Source organism: Spermophilus citellus, assembly GCF_964194105.1.
Source record: "Spermophilus citellus genome assembly, chromosome: 4".
Classification (NCBI taxonomy): Eukaryota; Metazoa; Chordata; class Mammalia; order Rodentia; family Sciuridae; genus Spermophilus; species Spermophilus citellus.
The window spans coordinates 33,017,087-33,038,580 of NC_138185.1; the positions used below are offsets into that span (position 1 = coordinate 33,017,087).

At 37.2% G+C, this 21,494-nt stretch overlaps 1 pseudogene across 1 annotated transcript; it reads right to left on the reverse strand.

Moving 5' to 3' along the window:
* Positions 1-12,800: 12,800 nt before the first annotated feature.
* LOC308647838 (large ribosomal subunit protein eL8-like) lies at positions 12,801-13,680 on the reverse strand (annotated as a pseudogene). Its single transcript has one exon. The product of its transcript is annotated as a large ribosomal subunit protein eL8-like (transcript).
* Between the last annotated feature and the right edge of the window lie 7,814 nt (positions 13,681-21,494).

Here is a 21,494-nt window from a genome sequence, read left to right on the forward strand (position 1 = left end):
CATAAGGATATTTCTCATATTCCCAATTTCATTTTTTAAAACTACTTCCTTGTATCACATTCTTCCCCCCCCAACCTTGGAATCAAATTCCTTAATTTTAATGTATTTAAAATAATTTCGCCTCCCCTCCTTCTCTCTCCGGGCTAGTGTTGTTTCATAAACTATGAAAAGGCATTGTAAATGAGGGAAAGCCTTGTATTTAAATATTCTGCCTTATTACCTGACAGCATAATTGCTCCCTCTTTTCCTTTAATCCAAGCATCAGAAAGGATGTGGTCTCCATGACTGGAAGGGCAGAATGGTTTTATTTGAGGAACTGGGGCCCCATCAGTTTGAGTCATTAGACACTATGCTGTGGTTTTTCTAATTCCTTCCCTCCGAGACATTTTCTGCTCCCTTCCATGAACAACTTAGCTCTGCTGTCCTTTATTTGATGTCTGACTTAGACAATAAAGCAGCAGAAACCACCACAGGATATTCAAAGACTTATTTACTAAATCATTCTATAAATATTTAGTGAGCACCTTCTGTATGCAGGGAGTGTTTTATGCCCTAAGGATATTGTAGTCACTAGCCAAATATTTACTCCTGCCCACGCAATGCTTACATGCTAGGGATACTGGACAGAGAAACAGAAAGTCAATTATCTGTCTTAATATTTGCCTAAATGAATACATAAATCAATGAATATGTAGGTTAATTTAGATGATATTATAAAAATAGAGAAAAAGAAATGCAATAGAGGTGTTTAGTTTGAGAACAGAGGGTTTTAGGGTGGTTCACCACCTGAGAGACGGTGTTTGAAAAGATCCTGTAGTTATGAGAATGGCTGGACACCTGAAGAGCATTTTAGGCAGTGGAAACAGTGTGTACAAGTGCCAGGAGATGACATTATTTAGAATGTGGAGAAATAGAAAGAAGAGGAAATGAGGAAAGTGGAGAAGATGCAAGTTGAGATTGGAGAGGTAGAAGAAGACAATGTCCTCTATGCCTGTAGATCTTGGAAAGGAGCATGGGTGTTGTTCTAAGTACCGTAGTTTACAGCAATGAATCTCAAATTCCTGTGTGCATCAGAATCCCTGGATGACTCACTAAAGCACGTATTGCATGCCCACCACCCATTTTAGGGTGGGACTAAGAATTTGTATTTCTAACAATGATGTTGTTGCTCCTTGTCTGGGAACAACACTTTGACAGTCATTGCTATAGTGTGGGTGTGTTTTTTGTAACTTCCTAGAATACATTTCACCATAATTTTGAATTAAACCTTGATTTTCTTGTGTGAAAGTTCCTTTCTGCACTCTTAATCCAGTCAATGTACATTATTACCTTAGTCACAATCAGCAGTTCGATGCTGGGCATATGACTTTAGGCAGGAAATTGAAATTCAAATCAGAGACACTCATGACACTAAGGGGAAGTAAAAAGTCTCTAAGAAGCTATAAAGCAGTATATAGGGAAAACCTCCCCAAGAGTTATCTTGGTATAGAATACCTGAAAGGCAGCAACAGATTGCAGTCTGATACCATTGTTGGAGCCACTAGAGTCAACCATGGCTAAATCTGTTGTACTTTTATGTTTTCCCGTTACATCTCACATCTTTACATGTCATGAATTAAGTAGATTCTCTTTGTTGTCAGAAACTTACAAACCAAAAAGATGAAGGTGAATAAAAATCTATTGTAGATAATACCATTTAAAAAATGTTTAGATGTATGTACCCTGTTTTATCACAGAGGGCCACATAGGAGAGTTTAAGTGGCTCAGTATTGCTCTGAACATTTATGAAATAAATGACCTTTGTACTAAGTTTACAATATTTTAAGACAGAAAACCAAAAGCAAATAGGAGGATGATGCAGTTAGTTAAATGAACACAAGGGTATTGAAAGTGTGCTAAATAACAGCACTTCCAAGGTACATTGACAGAAGCACTGTTACCTAGGAATTACCTATTGTATGACTTTAATAAATAAAATTTATGATACTACCCCCTTTCCCTGTATGTGACAATATCATGTACTTCACAAGTGGATGCATGTTTTCTATTACATTTTATGTGGCAGCACTATGAAAATCAGTATGGAATTTCCTCAAAAAACTAAATTAAAGTCATCATATTATAGAGATACTTGAATATCTATGTTTATTGTAGTACAATTAATAATAGGCAAGCTATAGAATCAGCCTAGGTGCCTGTAAATGGATGAATGATAGAGAAAATGTGGTATATATACACATAATGGAGTATTAGTCCTAAAGAACAAAATCATGCTCTTTCAAGGAAAATGGTTGGAACTGGAGATCCTCATGTTAAATGAAATATGCTGGACTCTGAAAGATAATTATAGCATGTTTCCCTTCATACGTGAATTCTAGGGTGAAAAAGGATGGCATAAAAGTAAGGGGAAGCTACTAAGAAGAAGGAGATGGGGGAGGGGAAATCACATAGCTTAATAGCATAGTCATATGCCTTGTATGATTATGCCACAGTGAAGCCTAGTATTCCATTTTATTAAAATGCATTAATAAAATCACATGTGAGAGCTTCTCATCATTCAGTTTTAGGACAAAAGTGATATCTGCAATTAGTTTTCCTGGACTGTCCTATTTCAAGTGCCATCTACTCAAGTTGAGCTCCAATATTTCATCACTTTCTGAAAACTTAATTATATACTGATTGTTTAGTTTTCCTAGTATTCATCCCTTACAATAGAATATAAACTATGTGAAGTAGCAGTGCTCTCTCTTTAACATTAATGTTCTGTTATCCAACTGATATTTCTAGACAAGAAGAGGAATAAATGAACTGCTTGCACACTTTTACTGTTTTAATTAATCTTTTCAAATTTAAATTCTTCTCCCTCTATCTCTATCTGTGCCTTTAGATGGTTCTGGGTCAAATTTCATGATAGCTGTAAATCCCCCTCAACCACTATCATTCAAAGGGATTTCACCAGCTTCAGAGGCCACGAATAAACCTTGATGATATAAAACAATCATGTCCTACTTGGTATTGTATTTCTTTGTGTGTGTCCATCATTTTCTCCCTTCTTTGACCTTTCTATGTCAATAATCATAATTCTTTATTTGTATGCACACTGTATCAGAGTGCCTTACACAGTGTGAACATACAGGTATCCATAGAGAAAATGGAGAGCTGGTTGCATATTTAACAGTGAATTTTCCTTGTGAGCATTTAAACCTTCTATATTGTCCAAATGCATACATTTTCATATTACATATGTTTTGAAGACTGTGAGCTACCTGTGATAAGCCAAAATATTAATTTGAAAACTTTTTGTATTGGTAACTTATAGAAATCATATAATATCCATAAAAATAATGAAGGTGAATAGTCACAGAAATCATAATATAGAGGTAGACAGGCAAATTTTAAGTCTTTATTCAATTAGATGAATTAAAAAATGTAGGGATTCCCTATATGTTTGTATTTACATGTGAATTCCATGATGCCAAGAGGCTGTCATTGATCCATAGGACATTCTCTGCAGTGATGAAGGTTTGGTGCCCACTGGTCTATGATTCCTTCTGTGTTAAATCTTATGACCACTGGGCTTCTGAGACAGGGTGTGGGCATTGGCAGACCTGGAACGTTTTGGAAAGGAAGCTGGATTTTCTAGGGCAGTGGTAAATTAGTAGTTTTTATTTGTGAAGTGACAGCAAAGTACTGAGCTTAAAGTCTACATATGTAGAGTTGTCTGTAATTAGAAATAGGATAGTGCAGCTAAGAGAGACCTCATAGTTGGTCCTACATATTTGAGAGTCATAAGCACAGTCTTTAAAAAATCAATATAAATATAAATTTAAAATTTTAATATTAAAAAGTATAAAATTTTTTATTAAAAACAAAAATATAACCAGGCACAGTGGCTCATGCCTATAATCCCAGCAACTCCGGAGGGAGGTGAGGCAGGAGGATTGCAAGTTCAAGATCAGCCTGAGCAAATTTGTGAGGCCCTGAGCAACTTAATGAGACCCTTTCTCAAACTAAAAAATAAAAAGAACTGGGGTAGTGGGCCCTTGGGTTCAATCCCTGATACAAAAAAAGAAAAAAAAAAAAGAAAAATTAAAACATATAAATAAATAAATATAGGTTTGCAGTCCTTTCTTCTGAGAGGCAAAGACAGATGGGGTTATGTGTGGTCACTGAAGGATCATCTTCAAAGTTACTTTAATCTATACTATAATTTTGAATAATCTGGTGGTATGTTTTTCTATTATATTCACAAGTCATATTTATCTATACAAATTGTATGTGAATGATACATGTTTCATAATAAAATGGTTCTTAAAACAATAAAAATACTCTGCCTTTCTTAAAAAAAATCTTTGTAGTGCACAAAGTGAAATGTTAATATTTCAAAAGTGTGCTGCAATCTCATATAACGTGATGACTCAAGGCACTTAATTGGGAGAATTCAAATCAGTACAATGTTTTGCCTCAGTTTCAAGTGATTTCAGGAACACTGTTTTAACTGTGAATAAATTGATAATATTGTTTTCTCAGTTTGGTTTACCATTCTATGAGGAACACAACTTTGGGAGTTTTCTTCCTTTTTACACCAATGCTTGCTTATCTACATTAAGATGATTTCCAACAGATACAGCATCAAGAATGGAAGAATTTGTCTTCCAGTTGGAGACTATATTTATTTATATACAGGACCAATGTATTCGTTGCTCATTCACATGGGAATACTGCAAAACAAATCACTCCAAAATTTATAGCTTAAAAGATTAAGTATTTCGATGTCATGAGTTTGCAGGTTGACTTGAGAGACTCTTGAGGAGGTTCATTCCTGTATCTGCAGTGTGCTCTGGAGGAGCTAGGGGCTCTGCTGGGATCTTTCCTGTACCTGGGATACAATGATGATCAGCTTGTCAAGGAGGACCTCCACTGGAAACTTGGGACAGCTCTCTGCCCTACATGTCTTATCCTTTGAGCATTTTCTCAGGGCAAATTTAGAACAGTACCGTAAGAAGAAGAAACAGTTGAGGACCTTTTTGGAATTCTGCTGAATTTTTTTTCTGCCTCTGTTGACAGTATATTTGATAACAAATGGCCAAAGTAAGAATAAAAGGATAGGACAGATCACTGCCCAGGGCAAGAAGGCACTGCACATAATAAGATGAAGGACACACATAGAAGAGAGGGAAGAACAGTGATTCATCTACCTCCCTATCCCCTTCCCCATTCTCCCCCCCCCCCCACCCCGACTTCCTGTCTATTCAGAGATTACATAGTAGCCTTCCTTAGTCACTCCGACCAGGTGGTGTTCCAGACTTTGGAAAAACATCATTCTAGCATTCTTTCCCATCTGAACCTTCTAACTTTCACCATTTCCCGTTTCAGATCTCCATGTTTGAGCATTACCTCCTGATTGTCTAGTCAGAAGAGGAAGTTTTAAGGAAAGGATATTTGTTCTGTTATTGGAAAGAGACTGATTCAAAGCTGTGCAGAAATTAGACCCACATCAATAGTTTTGATCCTTGGTTCACTGATTCATTATCGTAGATCTACCCAGTTATGAATCCACATGGCTGATTTCCCAGAGTCCTGATATACTGACATTTATTCTTGTTGCTGGCTGGGTATCACCTACCAGTGCTTTCCTTCTACTTCTCCCCTCTTCTTTGTTTCCTTTCTTCTTCTCTACCTCCTTCTCTTCCCTGTTTTCCTCCTTCCCTCCTTTTTTTCTTCTCTCTCTCTCCCCCTTTCTCCTTCCCTCACTCTCTCTCTCTTTCTCTCTTTTTTCCTGCTGGGAACTGAACCCAAGGATTCACTCATGCTAAGCATGTAGTCTACTGCTGAGCTACACTCCCAGCTTTCTTTCTTTTTTTTTTTTCCTTTTCTTTTTAAAAAATTCTTTAAATATAAAGAATATGACTTGTTGGGAAGAAAGGGGCTAAAACCCCTTTTCATCACAGTTAATTAGATTTCAGATTTACTCTCCACAGCCCGCAGCCAGTAATACTTTAGGCATTACTTGTGCACACCCCTCAAAACAGGTGTCAAAACACATTAAAGGCACGGCCTGCTGAAACATCAAAGACGACGGTGTTCTTTATGTTCAAAAGTGCCACCATGAAGCTATAAGCCTATCTAAATCAGTCACATTAGCTGCATTACTGGTCAAAATATGGGTAATTGGGGGGTACTACTCTTAGTATTGATCTCATTTATATATTTGTTAAATATTGCATTAATTCAGATCTCACTGTCTGAATAATTTATGCAGAGGCCAAGGAAAGGCCAGGATGATAAAGATGACAGAGATTCCAGGTTAAAGCAGAAAACTGGAAAGTAGAAAGGAAATGGTGTGAGTGTTATTAGGTGGACTGTCCAAGAGTAATGCACCCTGGCTACCAAGTGTTACCCTTCAATTTCCCAGCACAGGGTTTAGTAGGAATCCCCAGGGTCTAGATTTTTACCATGGAGATGATGGGACCTAGACAGCACCAGCAACAAGGATTTGAAAAACATGCTAAAAGCAAAATTCTCATTAGATTTATCAAAAGTAAGTTGAGTGGTAGAAAGGGAAGGGTAACTGTAAAATACCCTATCAGTGGAGCAAGAAATACAATAAGGAATTATTATCTTTATTGTACAGTGGAAAAAATTCAACAGTATAAAAAACAAAGACGTTAATTGTCTGGCTCAAGTTCACACAAATAGCCCAAGAGAATCCAGACCCTGGCTCTAGAATCACTTCCCTTTGCTTCTTCAACCGAAGGCTCAAAGCATAACTTTGTCATTTATGTCAAACATGCCTAGATTAGCTAAAAAAAGATCTCATCAGCCAAAGCAAGTCCACAGAGAACTTACGCTTTTAAAGATACTGCCATCCATTTTAATTAGGTACCTAATTGCAACCTGTGACTATTTCATGAGCCAGGTAAGAAGGACAGAACGAAGTGGTGACATCTGGAGTTGAAGATCATGGATTAAACTGAAGGGTTTGCTGAAACAAATTAATAGTATGGAAGGAAGCTCATTTGAAATACTTAAAACAGTTTTAAAGTTCACTTTAGAAAGCACCCATTTATCAGTTGACACAAGTTATCAATCTTTTCAGTTATATCACGTACGTTCCTAGGATCTCTAAGAGGTCACACTTTTTTTTTTTTTGATGAATTCAAAATACTTTTTATCCTTGAAGGAAACACATTTGCATTTCAAGGAGAATTTAAACATTTTTCTTTAAGTTTAATTAGAACTTCACCTAATTAAGCTCCTCTCTGACTCCAGTAAGTTTTGGTTAAAGAGGTTTTAGAGTAGTTTTCTTCTTTTTCATTTTGGTTTTTTTGAATTGTTGGTTTCGTTCACAAGACCTTTTAAATCTAGCGAGTCCTGTTCTTTCTTGTAAAGTTCCAAGAACTCCTGTAAAATTTTGTGCATTAAGTAATTACATAAAACCTGAAAGAAGAAAAAAATGAAGCAAAGGATAAAAGGGAGTTGGTTTTCAAGTAAACCTCTTCCTTTTTTACTCTTTGCCTTCCACCTAAAGCCTACGTGGGAGACATAGAACTGTTTCTCATGACAAAATGCCTGTATTCAATTTCTCCTTTATCTTTAATGAACTGGTCCATGATCTTGCTGCCCCCCCCCCCTTTTCCCCCCTTGTCTCCCTCCACTTCCAACATACTCTGGATAGTCTCCTACATAAAACCAGCCAGGTCAGTCTGTCTGCTAATGCTTCCCCTGTCCCTGTTCTCATAAGGAAAGGGAGGAGGGGGGCTCAATGCCCTGAGTGTGTGAAACTGGGGTAAGGTGAGGGCAGAGTGTGGCAGGTACCATACTGAGGCCATGAATGGATAATCACTCCTGTCACAGCAAATAGACTCTGTCAGGAGGAATTCCGTGGTTTTCCAGAGGAAATCAGCTTTCCCTGCAGGCTGCCAAACCCAAATGAGCTCTTTGCAACACCTGCCGATCTGAGCATCAAGCAATTATTCCACTATCTTGCCTAAAAACAAAGACTGTGCTACCCTTCCACAACCTCTGACCTTTTCCAGCTAACATAAACTAATTATATTTGCAGCAGGAGGGGAGGAAGGCTTTCATAGTCCTCCGTGGGAGTTGTCCTTCATGCTTTGTGCCACGTTGTCAGTTTTGGCAATCCAAAAAATGACCACCCTTCAATCAGGGGAGTTTCTGGACAAAGCACTTAAAGAGATACAGGAAGGCCCTTATCGCAAATCAATCTCACTGCCTGGGATTCAGCAAGTGGCCCACACTGTCCATTCAGCAGTGGTACAAGGGAGCCATTGTTAAGTGTCACTTAGCAGCAATTACAGCCTGGTCAAAACAGTTGTCTTTTTTTTCTTTTTAATTTTGTTTTGTTTTTAGACAACTTATTAATGGACCCATGATTAGGTGTAAGGAATAACCCAAGCCACAGGCACTGGAACAAGGTTAGAGGTTAATTGAGAATTTCCATCCCAACAGGCTGAGGTTTTGCAACCTTTTGCTGAGAGAACCATCTTAAACAAAAAGGAGATAATATGATACAATTAGTTGGAAACCAGAGGGTCAAAATTCCCAGATGAGAAACGAAAACTGGCCGAGAAAATCAGGCCAGAGGGACCACCTGGGCCACTTCAGATGCCAAGAATATCTGTGGCCATTCATCTGGTGGATCAGGCAGCAAGTGGTATGCCTGCCATTCATCACATCCCTCCTCTCTACCAAAAAATAAAAAATAAAATTAAAAAAAAATTACAAGGTCAATGTTATAAACAGTAGGCATCCCAGAGTAATTGAAATTCCAGAAGCTACCTCATTAGAATAGCTTACAAGCAATCAGGGTTTTCTTTTCTTATTGAAGGTATATTCAAGTCTTGAAATTGATTGATCTTATTCAACTTAGCCAGGGATGCAGGAAGACTTTGTGATAGCTTTTGAAGGATTGTATCTAAATAAACAACTGTGTTCACAGTTGATAGGAGTTGGCCCAACCAGATCTCCTGGGCTGACTGGTGGTGGCACTCCACACCAGACTCCACACCTGCTCTCCCTCTCTTCATTCTATCAAAAGGCCCCTCTTTCTCCATCCCTTCAAGGTCAAGATCAACACAGTGTGTCTTAAGTTCAGCAGCAGCTGCTCTTTATCAAGTAATCCAGAATCCTGAAATGTTTATTGGAAATTTCTGGGCTTTAATATTTCTTCTTCTTCTTTTTTAACCCTTTTCTTTGCTCCTACCCCTAACTTTGACACTTCCAGCTGGCAGAACCCCTTGACTGGAAGTTCACTAAAAATTGCCAACTCATTTTCATTTTTTTTCGACCCCCCCTTCTTTTTTTTTCCAGTGCAGCTGGGGCCAAAATGTGAAGATTTGTTTTGCTCCAGTCACTGAAGTTTTTGTTTTCTTTTATTCCAACCCCATGCTGGCTTCCCAACGTGATGCTGAGTCATCTGGTGCAGGTGTTCTGAGCGGCTGGTATTTATGTCACTCACAGATGGTTTGGGTAAATTACACGATGTTCCTGCAGTCCTGTTGAGGCTCTCTCAGCTCCCTTTGATCCTGGTGCTTCCTGTGGGTCTTGCACATGTGCAGAACTTCAGGGCACTGGGTGAACCCTTAGATGGATTTTACCCAGAGTTTGGTGGGGTTGCTATAAGCCCCACAGTCTGATGAGATCCAACTGAGGCTAAGATAAGTTGACAGGATGAAAACTCAGAAATCACAAGGCTCCCCAGATTAACATATGTAGGAAATCACACACCTGATGTGTGATAGAACACGAGAAGCTAATGCTGAAGCTGCCAAAGGAAATGGGGATTAAAAGGGGCCGAGTTCTCTTTCCGAAGAAGGGAAAAAGAAAAGTAAGACCTGGAGTTGTAAAGCCATTTCATCTCAGCAATATGCACTTTATATTCTCCTTTTGCTTGACCCTTGTCTAACCCCAGCATCTCTACTCCCATTCCAATGCCCAGTGCAAAGCCTGGCTCTCAGGTCTCACTTTATTTATATTCTAGACATATAATATTAATCAGGAATTTACAAATCTTTGCTCCCCTCCATCTGAAAATACTGTCCTTTATCATGAAGCAATACAATTCATTTGGAAAGGCTCCCCATATTTTCTTCTGTGGGGATGTGCAATTTAGCAATGGAAATTTCTGATCATAGTCAGAGGCACAAAGTATCAACTTGTATTTTTAGTAGCAGGTGTTTAAAGGAACTGTGCCTTCTCCAAACTATAGAAATCCTACTATTGTAGGCTACTACCTTTCTACTTGCAGTGTGATAAAACTGCAAGTAGCAAATCAAATGTTTCCATTGGCTATAACCAAAAAAGTCCCAAATCATAAGATGGGACAGTATGCTCTTTCAATGAATGAGGGTAAGGAGGAACTGACTATTTCCTGGTTGATAATCTAATCTACTAGTATGATCTCAGAGTTTGAGAATACCCAGTATAGCGACTGAAAGATAATCGCAATGTGTCTCATAATCTATAACCAATTTTCAGGTTCTATTACCATTTAGGTAGGAATGGCTACCAGGGAGTTAAAGTATTTATTAAATAATATAATGTGATTTCATCCTATTTAACTTATTTTTTAAAAATTCTTTGATATTGAATTTACTTGATTGCTCTGAAGGAAATCAAATAGGACTTAGAAAATTCAATGTTTATATTATAAAATTTGTTTGGGACTCAAGATACTATTTTTTAATTTTATTAAAAAAATCTGCTTCTTGATTTTATTCTGTCTTCAAAAGTCTACAATTAGCTTCCCTTCAGTTAATTAAACTTGATGTTTAATTGGATTTTACCAGTATAAACCTCACTACTATTTATGTGATGAGAACATAAAATAAAAAAGAGACTTACTGAGAAAGCCCAAATAACAATCAATATATAAATTATACAAGGAATCCTTTGATTCCATAATATAAACATATGGTCTTTAAGCAAATAAATATAGTAGTACCATCTTATTCCTTAAACATATAAATTTTTCCTGATTTTTGGCAAAAGGCATGGAATCCATCCACATATTGGGATAAAAAGGTATTTGTTATCATAGTAGTGACTATCAAGAGGATCCGTATTTCCAGAACATTGCATCCATTGTTCAAGACTACATCTTTTCCAGCAGAATATTTGACCTTAACCAGTATAGCAGAGGTTGTGTTTATGGATGTTAAGGAAGTCATTTGCCATTTGGAAGGCTCTAGAAACACATGAACACTTATTACTGAGCCATAGAAGAATTTTTTATTATCAAAAGATGGGCCAATTTCTTAATGCTACGGCTTCAATAAGGTTATTTGCCATGGTCTTTGTAGCTTTCTCGCTGGGTCAGGGTGACCAGCACATAACCCTGGCAGGAGGCTACAAGACTTAGTGTTTGCTTCCTTTGGTGTGCCACTGTATCAAGCATCCACAGTTCTCATGGAAACTGATGGAATAGCTCTGTTCATATTTCGGGGATTATTTCTCCCAAGAGTACTAATTTTAGAACTGCAATTAAGGATCAAAAGTAAGTTCCATTTTATATGGTTAATTACTCCAAGAATTGTCTGCAGCAGACAGCTGGTTAAAAATGGACAAGTGTATCAGCTTTATGAAGGGACAACAAGGATTGGGGGATAATAAAATTTCAATATGCAACCAAATGAGTATGCAGGAAATAGGGGACAGATTATTGTGTGCAGCCATCTGCTATTCAAGACAATCCCTCTAGAGCTATGCTGTTCAATATCATAGCCACTAGCCATATGCAACTATTTAAATTTAAATTTAATGGAGTTAAAGTTAGAAATTCAGGTTCTTAGCCACATTAGCCACATTTCAAGTGTGCAAAACCACATGTGGCTAGTGGCTACTGTAATACAGGGCACGGATCTGGAATATTTTCATCATTGCCATGATTTCTATTGGACAGAAATAATCCAGGTTATTTTGGTATTGAAGAGATGTTGGACTTAGTGGACATAGTACTTGTACATAGAAAACATGATGTTTTAAAAATAATGCTGTGAAACTCTTCTCTACTTTAGGATTGTCCTAAAATTTGGACCTAGAAAATTCACTTACTATGAAAGAATAAACTGTTACTACAGATATTTGTCCTGATGAATGTTAACATTTTGCCCTACTCTATGCTAAGCACTTTACACATATTGTTTTGTTTGATTCTAACTTTAGATGATAAGAACTATCTGCAGATTAATTAATTTGAGAAAAATTTAGTTTAGAGTAAATAATAATTAATCCAAGATCACTATTCAGTGAATATATTTGAATCTAAGGCAATGCTTCCTTTTGTTTTTATGGGTGTTTGTGTTTGTCTTTGGTTTGGGTTTTTGACTAGAATCCACTGTTAATGAGATGACTACACACACAGAATTAACCAATAGACTATACCAGAGGCTAGGGAATATAGGGAAAAGAATAATGACCATGTCTCCTAGAAAAGAAGAGAAAGTGAAGAGTAACTGAAGTCTCACCAAAGAGGCTGAGATTTAATAGGAACAGTTGGTGCAGACTCAGAGGGGTTGGGGGGAAAGAGCAGAACTTCAATGACCAGATCCAGGAAAGTACAAAGGCTGCACTTAAGAGATTTGTGGGTTTCCAGGCTCACCCCAGAAATAAGCATTAGGGCAGCAAGAGGATGTTGAAATCAGCAAATGATCAGATTAGGGTTCTAGTTTCCTTCCAAAACCAGATTAGATCCAGCATACAGATGCAGGGATTCTGGAGCCTACAATTTTTTTTTTTTTTTTTTTTTTTTTTTTTTTTTTTTTTTTTTACTGCTGAAACAAGTTTATTGCCTTCAGCCCAAGACACTGGATGAAGGGCAATTTATTATTTTTATGTACAGAAATGCAACAGCATACATTTATCCCAGTTTAGTGGCGAGTTCTTTAGCCTTTGCCTTTTCCAGCTTGGCAATGCCAGCCACAGATTTTGGACCCAGGACGTTGCCTCCCCAGTGGCGACGGATCTCATCATATCTGTCATTGTAGTTGGTTCTGATAGCTTCCACCAACTTAGCCAGAGCTCCTTTGTCTTCCGAGTTAACCTGTGTGAAGGCAACAGTGGTGCATGTCTTCCTGTGAACCAGATGTCCCAGCCTAGCCTTCCCCTTGATGATACAGTAAGGGACTCCCATCTTGTGACACAGAGCAGGCAGGAAGACAACCAGCTCGAAGGGATCCACATCATGTGCGATCACTACCAGCTGAGCCTTCTTGTTCTCCACCAAGGTGGTGACAGTATTGACCCCTGCTCGAAGGACAGGTGGTCTCTTTGTGGGAACATCCCTTTTGCCAGCAGCCTTCTCCTCAGCCCGGGCCAACAGCCTCTGCTTCTTTTCCTGCTTGGTCTCAGGTCTGTACTTGTGGGCAAACTTAAGCAGCTGGGTGGCTGTTTGGCGGTCCAAGGCCTGGGTGAACTGGTTAATCGCAGGAGGCACTTTCAGCCGCTTATAGAGAATAGCCCTTTGCCGCTGCAGCCGGATGTAGCGGGGCCATTTTACAAAGCAGGTAAGGTCACTTTTGGGCTGGATGTCCTGTCCAATGCCGAAGTTCTTCGGCCTCTTCTCGAAGAGCAGGTTCACTACCTTCTTAGCCTCCTGCTTCTTGACCACGGCGGGGCCGAGGCCACCTTCTTCCCCTTGGCCTTCTTTCCCTTTGGCATCTTGGTCGGCAGGAGGAGAGAGCAAGAGCCTACAAATTTTTTGTTTTGTTTTGTTTTGTTTAGTTGTGGACTGATATTCTCAAAGCATTGGGCAAAAGAAAAATCTGCAACCACTCTATTTCTTTTAGTGAATCTGAACTTAGCCATGAAGTCCCAGAGGAAGACAATGACACCCATTCAGTGTTCTGAAATAGGATGGTACAATCAGAAGAAGAAAGTCAGCAGAAAGGACACAAAGCAGTTTTGAGCAATGTTCTTCAAGATGCTACTAAAATTACCTTGTCTGATCCCGTTTATAGTACATTACTCTTTATATAAAGTAATTTATTAAAATCTCAGAACGCCAAGGATTGCCCAGCCTTGTTTGAGTGTAGAAAATCTTGCCATAGTGTTTGTATCTGGAAACTTTTTCTTATGTTACACAAAGACGAAAAATACAGGGTATTCAGCACCTGGTTTTATTAGTGAGGTATAACTAGGGTGACAATATGATTTATTGTCTAAATAGAGACACATTTGAGAATGAATGTAATTATTTATAATTACACCAGAACCACAGGTGTAAACCAGAACTGTCCAAGGCAAACCAGGGCACACTGTCACCCAAGGTATAGACCACAGCTGGATGCAATTAGATGCATGCCATTTTCCCACCCCAGCTGCTGAACATGACCTAAAGGTTGCTCTCTGCTGTCAGCTGATTTACAAGCTGATTGAAATAATGATGTAAGTGCACAATGATGAAGATGTCTAATGCCCATTTTAAGTTAAAATAACTAGGGTAAAGAAAAATTATGATTATTACTGTTGAGTTTCATTTTTAAAGGAACAGTTACTCAATTCAGTACATCTAAGAAAAATGTATTAATATCAGCCTCTCCACTCTGCATTGGAGAATGTTTCTCCCTCATTAAAAAAAAAAATCAATTGCCTCTTTCTTCAAGGTATTATTTAAATATTCTAATTTAGATGTATTCTTAGGTATTAGAGGAATTTGGAGGGCATTTTGGTTGTCACAGTGATGGGGTACATTTTCTTGAATGGGGATAGAATCACAGGTGTCCTACAGTGTCCTTTTCTGTCTCTCATGATAAGGAAATGCCTCATGTCTCATCTAACACTTACTTAGGTGAAAATAGGCTTATAGATGCCTAAATCTAAAACTTAAGCCCACTTTACATATACATAGAAAGTATTATTTTCATACTGTGTTAATAGCAACTACTGGAAACGTTCAGAAAACACTTGGCACTTTATCAAGAATTGTTTAGTATTTTGGAGAAGCACATCACAAAACACATCACTCATAGTGGTTGGGTGGCAACACACCACAGATGCATTTGCAACTGACTTTCAAGGTGATCCTATGCATGGATATGAATGCTGACAATTTAATTATATCTGCTAATATAGTTATGGTCAAGAAGCTACATGTAGAAATACTGCTTTAACATAAATTATTTTTCTGTTAATTTCTTTGCCAGTTTACTTTTATAGTACCATTTGAACAATATATTGACTTTAAAAGAAGTGCCCAGGTGGTTTATATTATTTATGAATTTCGTTTTACTATAAAAAATGACTGTGTTATGAAAATCTCAGATATAATTAGATGCCTTTGGGACTGATTGGGCTATGGACAAGGGCTTCCAGGCAATGCTACCCAGAGTAATGTCAGAACTAGCAACAAAGAGTTTGGTAGAAATGTAGATTTTCAGACTTCATGCTAGACCAACAGAATCTCAATCTCTTAGGTGCATTCCAGTGATTTATGATTTCAAAAGCCTTACAGGACATTATTATATTGCTTTTTTGCATGCAATGATTTGAGGATTATTGCTCTGGTTAGGACAAAGATGAGTAATATACTGTCTTCAAAGAGTCTAGAGTCTTACATGAGATATAAAGATATCTTCCTACTTGAGTTACATGAGTAAGAAAATCCAAGGGATCATGATGACGAGAAACACAATAGGAATTTAGCAATAACCTAATTCCAGAGACTGATATACCATGTATGACGTATCACCAGCAAAAAGCTGGGTTCTGGGACAAGTTTAAACGATACAACTCTGATTAAAATGAACAGGACTCATGCTGTTAAGACTCTGTACAGTCCTAAAAACATACCCAGCAGAGCACTTAAGCTGTTCCAGAACATGCCATTCTCTACTTTTTAACAGGGAGCAAACAGCTGGGATGTGTTATTAGTGAGCCATGTTTTCATAGGCTTTCTGGTTTTCTGTGGCCAAAGTCTTACAACAGTCTTTGGACAAATTAATGCCTGAAGCTATAGGAAGTCTTTAGTTGTCTTCAAGAACTGTTGAGTGAGTCAGGTCTCACAGACAACATGCCCAGGAGGACTTGTTTGGCCACCTTTTGCCTATCCACTGTGGAAATGCCTTCACAACCAATTATGCCATTCTCACATGTCTATTTACTTTTAAATACTCTACTTAAACATTAGGAGTTATTCAGATGACCCAGTTCAAGACTAGCAGGAAAAGTTTAGGTGAAACAATGGATTAACTTGGGGACTTCTTAAATAAATGGAGACTCAAATCAAGTTCTTAATAAAGAAGCAAGAGATTGTTGAGGACTTATATGCCTTGGTGGTACAGAGCCAGATCTCACCTTTCAAAAGACATTAAAGACAACAACAGTTTAAAAGCCCAAGATCCAGAATATTTATTTTGTATGGCCTAGAGGCAATTGCTACAGATGTGTAACCCCTGCATTCGTGTGCTTGAGCAAGCTCACACTCACGCATATGCATGGGTGCGCACACAGGGAAGGTCATCAATTCTTTTGATATCTTAGAGCGCAAAACTCTTAAATGCTAATGTCATCTGGACAAAATCTAAACTCCCCACCTCACTTTGGCAGGCTGTAACTTCACTTTGACAACATTCATATCCCCTTTGGTGCTGAGAGCTGCTCAAGGAACATTTAGCAACAGGTAAACCTAGTTGCACTAAAGCCATTCCCCCAGGGAGCAGCATGGAGATTCCCAGGTTGGTAAACCCAGACAAAACTACAGCTTCTGATGGTCAGCTCATTTAGTCTCTCTGTTGGAAAAGGAGGGGGGGGGGAGGGAGAGGAGAAGGAGGAAAGAGAGAGGGTGGGGGAAGTATAATAGAAAGGGAGAAAGTTATCAAAAGTTAACCAGTCAGGAGATGAAAAAAAAAACAAATTCCCACTTATCAGCTCTAGGACCAGGGGCAAGAACTTAAGTTTTCTGTTCATTAACAGAATCAAGTGTATAACAAACCAGAGATTTAAGATAACTAGATGACTCATGAAAGGACTTTAGGAGGTGCACAAAGGCCTTAATTTGGCTAAAAATTTGATGCTAATCAGAATGTGGGGTGCTTTTTTTTTTTTTTTTGCTGATTTCTACAAGATGAAATTTTTAAAAATAGGAATCATGAAACTTAATTTCTCTGAGAAAATCTTACTGTCTTAATGTTCTATCTAGTTTATTTCAATAAAAATGTATTAAAAACTTTCTATAAGTCAGCAAGCCCCGAGGCTCTTGAAATGCACTGGTGGATAATATACACTTTGTCTTGAAGGTTACTGTTCCATAGCTTTATGACTCCCAACTACAGCACCGGACATAATGGCTCATCATAATCAGATTCCCATGCCTAATTGTACTAAAATATTCATATAAACTAGTTAATTTTTGTTGTTATAGCAAAATACTTGGGTGCTCTATGCAGAAAAAAGGTTTGTTTAACTCACAGTTTTAGAGGCTGAAAATCTTGAGTAGCCCCATTCATTCAGCTTCTGATGAGGCACAGCATAGCACAGGGAAACAGCCACATGTAGAAGATCACATGGAAAATAGGAAGCCAAGCTTTCTCTTTTATTATAACCATGCTTATGGGAACGAATGAGGACACTATAAACTGCATTAATCCCTTCTGAGGGTACCAACCCAATGATCTAACAATCTCCCAATAACTTTTACCTCTGAGTAGTTCCACCATCTGATAACATCACCATACTGGGTTCCAAGCCTCAGCACATGAACCATTGGGGTACAAAGTGTAGCTAAACCATTAGAGTCCACAGATGACTCTTATTCAGCAAATTGAACATATCACTTCGGAACATCCCCTGGGAGTCTATTACCAACGCAGCATCTGTAGCCTCACCCTGGTCCTCATATTTCTTTTTTTAAAAAATATTTTTGGTTACAGATGAACACAATATCTTAATTTTATTAATTTATTTTTATGTGGTGCCAAGGATAAAAGCCAGTGCCTCCCACTCTACCACTAAGCTATAGCCCCAGCCCCCCAGACCTCTTGAACCAGAATTTACACTTATACAAGATCATGATTCATATGCCTCTTGAAATTTGAGAAATACTGGTCTATAATACTCAATAGTTTCACCTCACCCTTCTAAGCTGAATAAATACACAACACAATCCTTATTCTAGATCAACCTTTCATTTCACGGCATCATCACTTTTTTCAATGTACTCATATTTCTATAATCACTTAAAATAAGCTAATAAAATAAAACAAAATTATCTGCAAAAAAATCTATCTTTTTATTTCTAAACATTGTTGGACTTAATTTGTTGCATTAGAGGAGCAAGTTGTTATTCATAGCATTATTGTAGTTCATAGAATTGGTATGATAAAATTTGAATGGGTGAGTATCAAGAACAACATGACCAAAGAAAGTTAGAAACCTTTGTTTAAAAAAAAAGGAAGTGTCTTTTACTTCTAGCATGGATGGAACAACTGAAAATCACAAAATAAATGAAAAACAGTTTGTAAGACATTGAACCTGGGCAACCAAGGAGAGTGGTCCCTGAGAGATGGTAAACAAGTGAGTTGAGGTTTTTCATGGCCCTAGATGACTGTCTTGCAATAGTTTCTAGACCACAGCCTAATATGGGTATCCAAAAAAAGGCCATCAAATTCTTCACTGAGAGCAGACAGAGCTGAGAGTCTGCTGAGAATGTATCTAAAGTTGAAGAACAGAGTACCTTGTAATAAATAGATTCAAACAGAACTCTGGGGATCTCTGGAGGATCCCTGTGTTTAGAAAAGAACTACCTGAAACAATTAGACACTGTCATTTCTACCTGGATTCACAAGGCACTGCAAATAGTACCTGTTCCTCTAAGACAGACTACAAACCCTCAATGCTCAGGGGACATTGTGTAGAGTACAGGGGAAGATCTTTCCTTAGGAGCAGCAAATACCTAGTTCCAGGCTAAATGTGCTCTAGGCCCATTTCACAAATATTAAACCCAAGAATTGAGAGGATTTAAAAGTTTTCCAAGTAATTCATTTATATTCCTAAACAAAAATTAATATATATGTATGTATGTATGTGTGTGTGTGTGTATATATATATATGTATATATATATATATATATATATACATATATATATATATACACACACACACACACACACAAGAAGTCACAATTCTCAATGTCTGATGTCTAATCAACAATTACAGGCACATAAACTAAAAGGAAGATACAACCCATTATAAGGAAATAAAATAGTAATTCCAAATCTACCTGAAATGTGCAATTTAGTAGAATTAGCAGACAAAGTCATCATTAAATTTGGAATGAATTACCATTTTTTAAAAAACAGGAAGTATCATGCTTTCAGGAGAAACATCACCATCTGGTGGTACCTTCAGGTATTGCCAGTAAAGATATTTAAAATAGGAAGCATATTAGGTGAGATCAAGAGCAGTTTGGATAGCACATTTCTTCTTCTTCTTTTTTAATCTCAGTAATGTATTTTGGATAATAAGCAAGGAAAATAATACCAGAAGAAATTTTTTATGTGTGTACATAAAAGGAATAAGGAGTGCCAGAAATGGAAAATAAGAGCTTAGAAATGGAAATCTTATTTCTAATTTAAATTTCATTAAAGGATAATTGATTATTAGAGGCAAAAATGTTACAATATATCCACTGAAACTCATTACTGTGTACAATTAATACATGTTAATAAAAATACCCCCCCCAAAAAAGAACTGTGCACAATTTTCTGTTTACACAAATAGCTAGGCATTCTTGGAGATAAGAAAGTGTGCAATTGTTTGATCTATGAGTTGAATGAAGATGCTTTTGTTATTGCATATATTATAGTTATTCAAACTTGGAGTTTTAGCAGACATTTCCTAAAAATTAATTAAATAAACTTGTTGTTTCAATGAAAAAAATAGGAAGCCTAATTATTCTTGGGATTTACAAGTACTTATATAAATAATTACAACTATTATATATACACACAGTTGAACAATTGTGTCACCCTTTTAGAGTAATTGTAATTAACCACTTGTATAACTTACATGTTATTTTATGTGTATGTGTGTGTGTGTGTGTGTGTGTGTACTTATGTATTCCAAATTACAAAAACTGAAGATACAACTAATAGACTCTCTGAGAGAGTTATTTGGAGGTTTAAATGTCATTTATTATCTAGTGATAAAGGTATTTTCTTCTTTATAGTAATAACAGTAATAATCTTAAATGTAATTTACATGTTATATTATTACCAGTCTCTATATTATTAACTAGACTCCTATTCTTTATGTAAAGTGATTTCCATGTAGTCTCAATATATTAATTTATGTGTCAATTATGTATATTTTTCTATTAGAAAGTAAGCGCTTTGAATTTTTTCTCTTCCTAATGCATCCCCAATAACTAGAATAATTTCTGGCATGTAGTAAACATTTAATAGGCAAGTTTACATTACATTACATTCACTGAATTTGATGTTTCAATGACCAGGTAAAATAAAGATTTAGGCAACATATACTCCTGTATTTATTGTGTTGTGCATATGTATTATAATTCTGAATCCTTTAAAATAAGGTTCGCACAGTCAGAAATATATGTTGTAATCTTGTTTTACAGAATCCTTCATTATTACTTTTGTCAATGTAAAATGTTAACATTTCTTGTAATCATTTAAAATAATTTAGTAAAATAAGACTAAATTGTAGACAAAAAAGAAATGTACTTTCTTATTTTTAAATTAAGCTGCTGAGCTTAATTTGTGATTTAGATGATCAAATTGATATCCTTAGCATGATGGTAATTTGTAACAATTTCTCGATAAACTTTGAATGGGTGGATATCAAGAACAACACAAAAGTTACCAGTTTCCAGTTGGGCAATTATTGATTTGGCTATTAGATATTAGATAATATAATATTATAGAGGCACAGCCTGTGGAACACTGGGATCAAATCCATATGCTACCTCTTAATTGTTGTCTACATTGATCAAGAGAATGTATCGGGCAATGGATAACATTCCAGGTATTTTTCCTTAGAGAGATTTTAACACAGGGCTTTACTTGTCCTGGGGAATAGAAATTTAAGCCAAAAGGAGGACCTGAGTTCTCAAAAAATGAGAAAAACAGGAAAACTATCACACTCAAGCCTGAAAGTTCAATAGGCAGAGAATATGATGCTGGAACCCAAGTCAGAAACAGTTGGAGGGAGAAAAGACCATCAGACCTATCAGAATCGTGCTCAAATGATTGGTCAGATGTGGCCTGGAGCCATTCGGGGTGCACAACTGTGACAGAGATCCAGATAGATGAAGGAAATGGCACAAACACCTTGTTAGGCTCTTTTCTGCTTTCCTCCCTTCACCTGGTCTGTATCCCACTGGTTACAATAGCCAAAAACAGCTTGCAAAGCAATCTGAGAGAGGTGGTTTACAAAGAATCACCACAACAGGATCCATCTTTGAATTGGCTAGATGACCTTTGTGTCCTCCACTTTTGCCTCAGGGTTGTTCCTCA